We start from the raw sequence: 13,297 nt of genomic DNA, 5'->3' as shown, positions 1-13,297 counted from the left end.
CTCTAACTCCACTACATCTAGCATGAACTTATATGGTTTCACATAACTAATTAATAGTCCCACACATTATAACAAGATGTCAAATTCTCTATTAGACTGGATCCTAGAATCAGACCCTAGCAAATGCTGCACAGCCTTTCTTAATGATCATCTCCCATTCTGTATGACTAGACCTCTCACACAACCATTTAAACAGCATATTTACAAAACAACACATAACCTTTCCATGTTTAACCCAGAAATGTTCATTACATAGGTTCATGGGTAGGTACTAGGTTATTAGCACTAGGGCCTATATAAGCCTAGCCAAAAAGGTACCCTGGCTTTCGCCACCCAAAAAATTATTTTCCTGTGCCCCTGTCGAGCAGAGCCACAGAAGTGATCCCTGGGGTGAATTTCCTATTTCCCATCCAGTCATCAAGAATTTTCTTGAAGAGTGCTAATGAGGAGCTCTGTTTCACATAGATAGGTAGTCTGTTCCAGAGTATGGGAAGTCTCTGGGACAAGAATCTATCCCTCCAACATGTTCTGTTTATTGTGGTGACAAGGTTTAGGTCCCTAGAGCATGTAGCTCGGAGGCATTGGGATTTCTTGAAGTGGAGCATGTCCTACAGCTCTGGGTTTGACATAGCTTTGTATGTTAGGCAGAGAGCGCCTCTGAGTAGGCGATATGTGACAGAGTAAAGCTGGAGTTTTTTGAGACGGTCTGCGTAAGGCATCTGTTTGAGGCCAGTAATCCTCTTTGTGAGGTATTTCTGTGGCCTTTCCAGTTGTTGTAGATGTCTTATAGGTTCATAGGTTGGTACTAGGCTATCAGCCCTAGAGCCTATACAAGCCTAGCCATAACAATTCCCTGGCTATTTCTTCCCACATTATTTACTTTCCTGGACCCCTGTCTAACAGGGTGACTGACGTGATCCCTGGGGTGAATTTCCTTTCTCCCATCCAATCATCAAGGTTCCTCTTGAAGAGGTCCAAAGAGGCACTCTGCTTGACATGTATGGGCAATCTATTCCAGAGTCTGGGGAGTCTCTGGGTCTGGAACCTATCCCTCCAGCATGTTTTGTTTATTGTGATGACAAGGTTTAGATCCCTGGAGCGTGTAGCTCTGAGGGATTGGGATTTCTTTAAGTGTAGCATGTCCAACAGCTCTGGGTTTGACATGGCCTTGTATGTTAAGCAGAGATCGCCTCTGAGTAGACGATATGCGACAGAGTATAGCTGGAGTTTTTTAAGGCGGTCAGCGTAGGGCATCTGTTTTAGGCCTGTGATTCTTTTAGTGAGGTATTTCTGAGGCCTTTCCAGTTGTTGCAGATGTCTTGAGAGGTACATACCAGATGGGGCGTTGTATTCTATAATGGCTCTAATGAGGGATGAGTACAGTGGGACAATGACCTCCTTTTTTCTGGATGAAAAGCCCTTCGTGATGAGGTGTGCCACATAGAAGGATTTCCTGACTGTTGTGGCGATGTGGTTATCAAAGGTGAGACCACTGTCCACCTGTGTCCCTAAGTCTCTTATCACACTTTCTGTGTTTAGTGTACTGCCACCTATATGGTAATTCATGGATACATGTTTTTCCCAAAGGGGATAACAATACATTTCTTGGCATTGAGCTTGAGCCCATGGCTCTGGCACCAAGCATCTGTTTCTGTAAGGCCCTTTTGTAGAGTATCCACATCATTTGGGGATTCAATAATGGCTCCCAGTTTGCAGTCATCTGCAAACTTTGTTAGCCAGAGTCCCTTAGTGTTGACCTGTACTTCAGAGAAGTAGATGCCAAACAAGAGCGGCCCCAGGACTGAACCCTGAGGTACTCCACTTGTCACTTGTCTGGAGCTGGATTTGGAGTCGGCTACTTTTACAGTGTGGGTTCTATCAGTAAGCCATTTAGCAACCCATTGGGTGACATAGGGATTAATGCCCAACTTAATAAGTTTATCTATGATTCCAGAGTGGGGATGGTGTCAAAGGCCTTGGCAAGGTCTAGATAGGCTGTGTGGACCACCTTACCCTTATCCATGGCTCTGGAGACTGATTCAAAGAAGTCAATCAGGTTCAGGAGACAAGATCGGCCCTTCACAAACCCAAACTGGGTGGGGTCCAGTGTTTGAAGGTTGCCAATGTCTTTGTTTATAAGTTCCATGATAATACGCTCCATGGCCTTGCAGATAAGGCTTGTCAGACTGATGGGACGGTAGTTTCCGGGATCCAAGGTGGATCCCCTTGTGGATTGGGATAACTGTAGCTCTGCGCCACTCAGTGGGCACGAAACCTGAGGTGAGGCTATGATTAAACATGACACTTAGGTGAGGTGCCAGTTCATATTGTAGTTCATGTAGTACACAGCCCGGGATGTCATCTGGTCCCATGGATGCTGTATTCTTGGCTTTAGAGAGTGCGTTTTGTACCTGTGTGGCTGTTATTACTGGAATTTGGCAATCTTCCGGTATTGAGATGGGCCATTTAGGGGGTGAGGGGGGGGGGTGAAGTTGGCACTGAATCGATCTGCCAGGATATTGGCAATATCCTTCGGATCAGTATATTTAATGCCATTCTGTTTTAGCTCAGAGCAGATCTGAGCATTGCCATTTAGATTCTTGACATAGTTATAGAATGCTTTGTGGTTGTCTTTGGAATCTTTGGCTCTGTGAGGTACATACCAAAAGGGGCATTGTACTCTATAATGGGTCTAATGAGCGATGAGTAGAGGGGAACAATGACCTCTTTTTTTCTGGATGAGAAACCTTTTGTGATGAGGTGAGCCACGTAGAAGGATTTCCTGACCACTGTGGCAATGTGATTATCAAAGGAGAGACTACTGCCCACCTGTGTTCCAAGGTCTCTTATCACACTTTCGGCATTAAGTAGACTACCACTTATGTGGTAGTTCATGGGTACAGAGTTTTTACCAAAGGGGATGACAATACACATTTTGGCATTGAGCTTCAGGCCTTGGCTTTGACACCAGGCATCTGTCTCAGTGAGGCCCTTTTGTAGTATGTCCACATCGTTAGGAGTTTTGATTATGGTTCCTAGTTTGCAGTCAATCATTACTAGACTATTATCCATTAACTGGAACTTTCTAAAAATCCTCCTCTTAGATGAAGCTGTTATTGAATTCAGCACTACTTTTCTAAATGTCCTAAATAGCCTTGCACCTCCTAGATGGAAGAGACTGAAAACAGATAATGCAGTATGTCTATCCAAAACATGTAGCATGCTAATGCAGGTTAGAGAAAAAGCATGGAAAGAATGTCAGAAATTTAAAACACCTCAGTATCTTGAAAACTTCAGAATGCTTTGCAATCTTACTAAAAAGCAAATAAATGAAGACAAAAAATATACCTTAACTTTCAGAATAATAATAAACATAATCCTAAAAGATTTTGGACATCCATTAAAGAAATATTACATTGTGGCCAAAATTCAACCCAAACCCCTCTCCCAATAACTCACCACTTAAAACTGCAATACAGTTCAACCATTATTTTATAGATAGTGTAGCATCACTAACCAAGGATTCCTCAATTTGTAATCCCAACCCTGCCCAACAGCCACTTATCACCACATCCACTTTCACCTTCAAACCTGTGCCCAAATCCTGTATATAACTACTCTTAAACAAACTTAAACCATGCTCTTCTTCAGCTGATGACCTCCCAAGTGAGTACCTAAAAATAGTAACCAGTAGCATTGCCTGTACTGTCTCAATCCTTATAAATAGGTCAGTCTAGGAATCCCATGTTCCCTCTCTGGAAAAAGTCATACATTATCCCTCTGCACAAAGGTGGAAATTCAACAGACATTAATAACTTTAGATCTATAGCAATCCTATCTCTCCTCACCAAAATACTGTATTCAAAACAATTGCTAGACTATCTATTGCAGGAAAAACTATCCCCTACACAACTTGGCTTCCATCCTTCCCATAGTACTAGCACTGCCCTTCTAACCTATATAGCTACTGTCAATAAAGCTAGAGATGCTTGTCTGAAGCCTTTGACACAATTTTTCACAGCAAACTTCTATGTCAAATGTCCTCAGTAGGTCTCCCTCAGCCCACCCTTCTGAGGTTCAAAAGCTATCTGTCCAATAGGTATCTGCCAGTAAAATGGCACTCCACACACTCTCCTTCTCTCCCAGTCACCACTGGTGTACCATAAGGCTCTATCCTTGGTCCCCTCCTCTAACATTTTCACCAACACTCTCTGTATTTCCACACAACAGGCTATCCTAATACAATATGCAGATGATTCTACTCTCATTTGCATGTTTGACAACGTGGTGCACCTCCAAAGAATTTTTATTTTATTTATTTTATTTTATTTTACATTTGTTGACGGGGCTGGTCCAACTGGATATATGTCCATTTTCAGCAGAGGCCCAGGGAGAAAAGCTCCAAGTGAAACATTAGTAAACATTAATAAACACAGTTACAAATATAGCTCAGAGAAAAATAATAATAGCATTAGCATATTTTTACAGCGGCAACAATAAGCAATTAATTACAAATAGGGGGTATTCAAATTGAGCATGATAGCAGAAAAGTAAGTTTTAGTAAAGATTTGTACGCATGATAAATGAGAGTGCTAGGAGAAAATTGCAAGCTAGTCAGGGTTAGTACAGGGGCAGAGGCAATGAGTCATGAGGTGAGTTTTCAGTTGGGATTTGAAACTGGGAAGAGAGGAGATAGCAGTGAGGTTGGCAGGAAGGGAGTTCCAGGCTTTTCCTATTGAGTTAGAGAATAAGGAGTCGCCTGCCAAGTTGTTGGATTTACAGGTTGATATAAGAAGTTTGTTAGAAGAACATAGGCTTTTGAGGTTGCAATAAGGAGTAATAAGGGTAGTAAGTATAGGGGTGTTGGTAGGTTTGTAGAGGATTTTAGGGGTTAAGGAGAGATGGTGAAATAAGATCAGATTTTGCAGCTCAAGCCATCCCAATTGCTTTAAGTTTAAGGAGTGGTGAGTTCTCAAGGTGGAGCCAGAGACAAGTCTGGCAATACTGTTGTAGGCGACAGCCAGTTTTGTGAGGTTAGTTTTGGACAAATATGTGTAAATAGGGGAGGCGTAAAGGAGGGTAGAAATCAGATGGGAATGGAAGTTCTGACAAGTGGTGTAAGAAATGGTTAATTCTAAACAGGGAGCCTAGTTTTCTGTTAACTAATTTTATAGTGTTGTTAATGTGAGAATCAAAGCATAGGTTGTTATCTATCTCTACTCCGAGGAACCTGGTGGTAGGGTCAGATAATATGTTGGTGCCATTACTAGACAAGACAGAGAAGTTGAGAGGTGAGGATTTACGGGTGGGGGAGAAAAGTAACAGTTTGGTTTTCTTGGGGTTTAAGGTTAAGCATCATTTTAGGAACCATGTTTCAACATTTTGGAAAGTCTGTTGGGTGATAGAGTGCAGTTGGGAGGGGGATTTGGCAGAACAAATCAAAGTAGAATCATCAGCATATTGTAGACAGGTTGCAGAGGAAATACTGGCATGTAGATCATTAATAAAAATAGAAAACAGAAGGGGGCCAAGTACTGAGCAAATTACTTAGGAAGATTTAGCAGCCACTGAAACATGGCTTTGTAACTCACCACAAACCCCTTTCAGGACCCATCACTATACAGCACTTCTTCTTTCGGCTTTTCCCAGTTAGGGGTCTCCACAGTGGAACAAAGGTCTGCAGAATGATTGGGAGTGGAGTTTTACAGTGTCGAGTTGCCAGCACGGTGCTCAACCTACCACAAAAGGCACACATATGCTAGGGACAATTTTAGAGTGTTCAATCCACCTACAGCATCTTTGGGATGTGGGAGGAAACTGGAGCACCCAGAGGAAACCCACACAACCACAGGGAGGACATGCAGACTCCAGACAGAAGGCACCCTAGCTTAGAATCGAACCAGGGAACCTCTTGCTGTGAGGCAGCAATGCTAACTGCTGCACCACCATGCTCTCCTTTACCACTGTACAACACTGAAAAGCCTTAATTGCTTTGACCTGCCACATCAACTCACATTTACACAACTTACCACCTATAAAGTTATCCAGCATCAATCTGCCTGTCCAGCAGTAAAAAACATTCTACACAACTATGTTCCCAGTTGGGCATTGCATTCAAGTGACCAACAACACTGCTTTGTCTACAAACCTAGCAAATCTGCTGGGCATTGTCTGTACTCATAAAGGTTGCTAAGACCTAGAAATCCTTATCTATATCCATCAGGTCTATATCCTCCCTCCCATCTTTCAAAACCACTCTGAAAGACTTCCTAGCTATACTCTGTCTCTGTTCTTGCTCCAAACCAGGCTAACCTGTATCCCTAAATCTGAACAAGTATCTTTTTATACCTTATACTTCCTTACTCTCCCTTCTTTACTTACTTCCTTACTGTTATCTAATTTTCTTCCCTGACTTTCTCTTTAAATATACCATAAGCCTGTTTTTTTCCTTCACTTCATATTGCAATTCCTATTTATATTAGACTAACTGTGTAAAAGTTCTCTAAATTGTAAATAATTGCCATATAACTTGTATCTATTCTTAACCAATGTTTTTATACTATACCTAATTTGGTATAATTATTTAAACTGTAGATGATTGCATTACTTTTGAAGTTTGTAAATTATTGTTCTCAAAATGTTTTTAATACTTTGGAGCTTTTCTTCCTGGGCCTCCACTGAAAATGGGCTCCTAACCAGTCAGACTTTCCCAGTAATCACATGTCAATAAATAAATAAATAAATTGTGTACCATTTGTTAATATCTGCTGACCATCAGGAAGGCTTATTGTTGAATTTGCTGCTGTATTTGGTTTTCTTTGGGACTGCTCTGTCAGTGCATTTATCTAAATAAGACCTTTGGCATATGTGGCTACATACCCTATAGCCGGTGTTGGGTTAACATGGCTGAATTTTTAGATTTCATCATAGAATTGTAAAAGGTTTGCTTTTTTGAAGTCTCCAAAGAGGGTAGTGTTGGTTACCCGGGGATGGATGTTCTGAAGATAAAAGTAAACCTGTTTGTGGTCCAGCATACCTAAAGAGGGACCATGCAGCATTAGGGAACATGCTGGGGTTGTTTGTGTGAGAAGTAGATACAGGATGTTGCTGCTGTTATAGTAATGTTTTCAAGGACTGACAGGAACTTTTCTTAATCCTATGGGAGCATAGAAGGTAACCAGCAAAAGCTTTAAGTAGAAATTCTGACATAGCTAATGTGAGCTGGATTTTGATGTGCTCACTAGAGAGGGTCATGGGGTATCACTTTTGAAGAGATAAAATCCCCAGATGAACCTGCAGATATCGTCAGCTTTTCCAGTGGGCTTGAGGACATGATAGGAACAGAACGCTGGCATGGTTGGGGTGCTCTCTTTACACTTGAGTCAAATGTTGGTAACTATACAAATCTGGACTCATTTCAGATTAAAAAAGTGATGGCAAATCTATCAGTTTCTTGTTAAAACTCCTGGCATTGAGAAGTGCCATCTTGATGAATGGAATAACCAATAAAAAGTTGTGTATTTAAATATCCTGGTTGAATGATCACATTATAATAAAAAAGGCAGGTTTCAACACTCACTTCTAAAAAGCTTTTTAATGGACATTAATTTACCTACTAAAATTCATATTATTAACATTATCAAAACAATTCAATTTAACAATATTTTATACATACTTAATGTATTTGTTGGCACTCAGTTATACATGGGTGGATAGATGGATGGAGTAAGAGATCACAAGAAAAATATCTTAAAATATATAGCATTTACACACATTAGTACATATAAAGCCTGCTTCCATATAATTAGTCTTGTTTTTCTGGGATCTGTAGTTACAGGTTTTACAATTTCATGTAGTTAGTTACCTCAGAAAATAATGCAGGGACAGTTGATAAATTCTCTTCATTTTGCTATTTTAATGACCCTCCCCCCTTAAAAAAGGGGTTCTGTAAATTCCTTGACAGTAGGTTGAATAACGCAACATAAAATAAGGACATAATTATTTTAATCTTAGATTAAGTTGGATGTTAGTTTATCTGCAATGTGTTTTTTGTTCTTTAACAGTAGTAAAGTGTTATGGGCAATATTTGTCCATACTACTTGACTAGCTTTAATTACATTTTGGACTATAACAAAGCCATGCCTTTTTGCGTACCTACAACAAGCAGTCCAGTTTTCCACTCTTCCTGCTAAACTAGGACTTGCTTTTAACTTATCTACAACAGATATGCCATTTTCCACAAAAACAGCCCATGGTAAGTGTTTTTTCTCTCCTGCCAAAAAAAAAAAAAAAAGATGTACTAGAACTGGTCAAGACTAAGAGTGTGTGTGTGTGTGTGTGTGTGTGTGTGTGTGTGTGTGTGTGTGTGTGTGTGTGTGTGGGGGGGGGGGTAGATACATAGCAAAAGTACAAAACTGTGAATGAAAACTGAAAAACATGTAGCAGTGCAATAGAGCAATCTACACACAAACCACATACCCCCCCCCCCACTCTCTTGGATAGCACTGCAGCCTGGACTTGTATACTGTTTTTTTTTAATTAATAGGCAATTCTCTAGCTTAAGGTAATCCAAGGTTAGTGTTCACTTGCTAGTACCTTGCAACACACGTATTCATTGCCACTTGCTCGAAAAAGAAAGTGCTCTTAAGTCCCACTAGCTCGATCTTACTTAACTATTTAGCCCTCCCAAAACCTGACCATATTAAACTGTATAGCCATACCAGAGCTCAAAATCTAACCCTAAAAGCCCTACACCATTTCTTATCTCAGTCCTTGTTCACTAATCCTAAAGCTCCACTCCTGTGCAGAATATGAACAGCCAAAGCATGTGTTTGAGGAAATTGAGTATGTGATAGTCTGTATGCAAAATGTACTGTGTATTGTGAACTCTGAATGAACTCTGAACAATGAAGAAAATGCTGAACAACAAGAATCTGCCTAACAGCAGGAAATGTGCCCTTTATGGAAGTGCATCCGATTTTCTCTTTTTGCCTAGAGATATGATGATGTGAATTGTCTTATGTTTACGGGTAAACCTTTGATTGGTTAATTGCCCTGTGTAATAATCTAATTGGTTCAGTTTCATATTTTTGTACTGTCAGCACTATTACCAGTACATAAGCTTGTTTATTTCCTTGTTCTGGGAGTCTCCCTGGTACTTTCCATGAGACTCCCGCACGTGTGTACTTGTAGTTAATAAAAACCACTGAAGGAGAGAAAGAAACTATTTGTCTTCATTTTTAAAGTATTATGAAACATAACAATTGGCGCCGTTTACTCGGATCTGAATTAAGAGCAAGCTGCAGCAGTCGGGAACTGAACGAAATACTGCTAAAGGGCCCACGACTGATTTTTCTGTCTCTGTAGCATTTCTTTCATTTTTCTGTCCCTGTCTGCCTTCAAAGTTTTGTATTTTTTTTTTCTTTTTTCTGACAAGTTATGATTTCTCTCATTCAGTCATCTTAAGGTAAGTGGCATGCATTTCTTTTCTGCTTTAAATGTGCAATATGAGAGTGGGGTTACTAATGCGCAGTATGTAAGTGGGGTTAATAATGCAAAGTATGAGAGGTGGGTTAATACGGAAGAAGAAAAAAACTGGCATCATACGTATGAAAGGAGGAATGATAGTGGGGTAATAAGACGTTTTTATAACGCCTTAGCTAAACCTGTGTTAAACAGGTGTAGCTTATTGTGTGATAGTGGGGTAATAAGACATTTTTATAGTGCCTTAGCTAAACCTGTGTCAAACAGGTATAGCTTATTGTGTGATAGTGGGGTTATAAGACATTTTTATAACACCTTAGCTAAACCTGTGTCAAGCAGGTATAGCTTATTGAGTGATAGTGGGGTGTTGCGTGAAAATAGGAGCGAGTGCGGGAAAAATAAATGAGCCAGAAAAAGGTACACCAGCTGATTATATGTTTTATCGGGTGTCCCGGGACAGTTGTATGTTTTTGGATCAGTGGATCGCCCTTACTAAAGATGACGGCGATCTGGCATTTCCGGAAAATGGTAGTTTTAATAAGGACGTTCTGAATAATTTATGGAAAAATTTAAAAAAGAAAGGAAAAATACCAGGGTTGTGCTGGGCAGCTTTTAATGATTGGATATGTGAGGCTAAAGAACGGGAAAAGGATTCTGTCATTAGTAGTCTCAAGGATAGTCAACAAAAGTTAAAAGAGCAGATAAAGGAACTACGACAAACTGCTAAGAATCTAGATATAGCAAACGGTAAACGTTTAAAAGAACCACCCTCTAAGAGATTATATCCAGTACAAGAATTAAATAAATTACAGATACCTGAATCATCTGAGGATGATAACCCATGGTTCCCCCCACCCCCTACGGCTCCTCCACCGCAATATCAGCCTTCACAACTTCAGGACGGAACTGTTAGCTCCACAATACAGGGTGAAGGCCGGCTGAGGGAAGAACAAACCATTCCTGACTCCAGAAGTGGAGATCAGGTAATAACAGGTCAGTCTAGCCGATTGGCTATAGAACAACCTGATCAAATAGATACAGGCAAATCATCCCCTAGAATAACCCACTCTAAGGTAAAGAAGCACCACAAAAGAAAAGTACCAATGCTTTTTGACCCTAGGTCCAGTCAGCTGAAAATACCTCAAAACAGGAAAACTGTATATTCGCACAAGGGTAAATATTATAAGCAATGCCCAATTGTAATTCAAGACAAGGATGGTTACGTTAGTCCAGATAAAGCTTTACTTCTGATTCGAACACGAGCTCATCAGACAAAGCAGGAGTATTTCCATTGAGGGAGGTTCCAAATCCAGCACATGCTAGAGATGCGGGACAACCAGCTACTGTAGTTGTACCTAGGGTGTGGTCGGTAGTTGATTTTCAAGCAATCACTAAGTCACTTCTGCCTATTCCTAATAACCCAGCAAAGTTCCAACTCGTATTAGCAGGACACATTTTTTTACAAAATCCTACTATAGAAGAAGTTAAAGCTGTCCTCCAATATGCTGTTCCAGCTGATTTAATGAAACGTATCTGGGATCATGCCAATGTCCCCACCCCAATACCAAAGCATGACACACAAGGGGAAAATGGTTTTGAAGCAGTCAGGCAACGAATAGTTGATGCTATCATTGTCATAGTACCACCTACCCCCAATTGGTCTAAGATTAAATCAGTCATACAGAAAAAAGATGAACCTATAGACAAGTACTTACAACGACTTACTGATGCCTTCGAGGCATATTCCGGATATCCAGAGCCCACCAATTGGCCGGCACAAAGCTGGCTGTCAGCTGCTTTTGTGGATGGGTTACGCCCTCCAGTTTGAGATAAATTAAAAGAGGTATGTTTAAATTGGCCTAGTCTAGGTCTACATGAGTTAGTCTAGCAAGTACAATACCTATCTGACCATTTGGCTAAAGAAAAAAAAGGATTTCCAGGAAAAATTAGTACAAGCACAAATCCAAATGTGTAACGCTTTTGGCCAATCTGGTCACCGGGGTACAGGATGAGGGCGGGGAAGAGGGAGAGGTAGGGGCCAAGCTCCAGCAAATCAAGATAGACAAAACTATCAAGGTACGCAGTCCACCCAACCTCAGAATCCTACTAATCAGACTGTTTCAGTTGTGGCCAGATAGGCCATTAGAAAAATGAGTGTCCATACTTGGCTGAAAAACCTGCACCGTATACTGATGCGTCACAACAATGGAACTCTAATTGGACACCAACCCCCCAGCAGCAACCACAATGAAGGTTCCCTGAACAGAAAGAACAGCAGTTGTACCCTTTCCTTCCTGTGGATCAGGATGGACCACATGTCATGTTATTGGTTAAAAATAAACCATATCTGTTCCTGATTGATACCGGGGTGACTAAATCTATGCTGACTAGCAGAGCAGCCATGAATATTCTCCTTTCTAACAAACTAACTAAAGGAGTAGGAGTGTCTGGTATACCCATTGAGTATTCTGAAACCATACTGGTCCCAATAACTTTGGGACCTTTACAGGATAATCATGCATTTCTAGTGGGACCCTCAGCACCTTTAAACTTGTTAGGAAGAGATTTGCTTTGCAAAATGGGGGCCACCATTTTTTGCACAGCTGATGGAGTTTATCTCCAAGTACCTTCAGACCAACAGGACACTACTTTGGCAGATTTGGATGACACCATAACACTACAGTCTATGTGTATTCAGTCAGAATCTAACAGAAATGAAGATTTACATTCCCTACCCTCTTACTTGTGGACAACTCATGACAATGATGTGGGATATTTGACTTTAGCTATCCCTGTAAAGATAATTCTAAAACCAGGAGCAAAGTTGCCACGAGTACCACAGTAGTCTCTGATGGCTGAAGCTATCTCTGGTATAGCCCCTGTTATTTCTGCACTAGAACAGCAAGGAATTATAGTACCCACCATACGCCCTTGCAACACTCCAATATTGCCAGTAAAGAAACCTGGTAAACAAGCTTACAGATTCGTGCAAGACTTACGGGAAGTTAACAAAGCAGTTATGCCTGTCTTCCCAATTGTGCCAAACCCAGCTACTATTTTAAGCTGTATCCCACCTACAGCTACATATTTTACAGTAATAGATATTTCATCAGCTTTTTTCTCTATTCCAGTACATCCTGATAGCCAATATTTGTTTGCTTTTACCTACAAAGGGCAACAGTATACTTGGACTCGATTGCCCCAAGGGTATGTAGAATCTCCAACTTTATTTTCAAGAGAAATGCATAGACAGTTACAAGATTTACAATTATCATCACGTTTGGTTTTAGTCCAATATGTGGATGATATACTTATAGTTTCTCCAGATAGTACCTCATGTAAGGAAGATTCCATTTTAGTGTTAAATTTTTTAGCTGCACGAGGATTTAAAGTAAATAAATCAAAACTACAATACTGTCAAGAAAAAGTGCAGTATTTAGGACACATTATTGAAATTGGTTCTCGACGGATACTCCCTACCCGTATTAGTTCTATTCAAAATGCACCACGTCCTGCAACCCAGAGGCAACTTAGGGGGTTCCTTGGTCTAGCGGGATACTGCAGACAGTGGGTATCTAATTTTTCAGAACTTTCAGCCCCTCTGCTGAAACTTTTGAAAAAAGACATCACAGACCCTCTACCTTGGACATCACAACATGATGAGGCTTTCCAGGCCATCAATACGGGTCTGCTAAATCCTCCTGCCTTAGGATTAATGGATTATACAAAACCTTTTGTTTTCTTTTGTTGTGAATGGAATAAAACTGCTCTAGGCCTCTTAACTCTGCAATGCACTGGAGGTTATCGACCCATT

This window comes from Protopterus annectens, chromosome 2.part0 (assembly GCF_019279795.1).
Source record: "Protopterus annectens isolate FY-2018-M chromosome 2.part0, PAN1.0, whole genome shotgun sequence".
Lineage (NCBI taxonomy): Eukaryota > Metazoa > Chordata > Ceratodontiformes > Protopteridae > Protopterus > Protopterus annectens.
Note: the sequence above shows the minus strand (reverse complement) of the source record.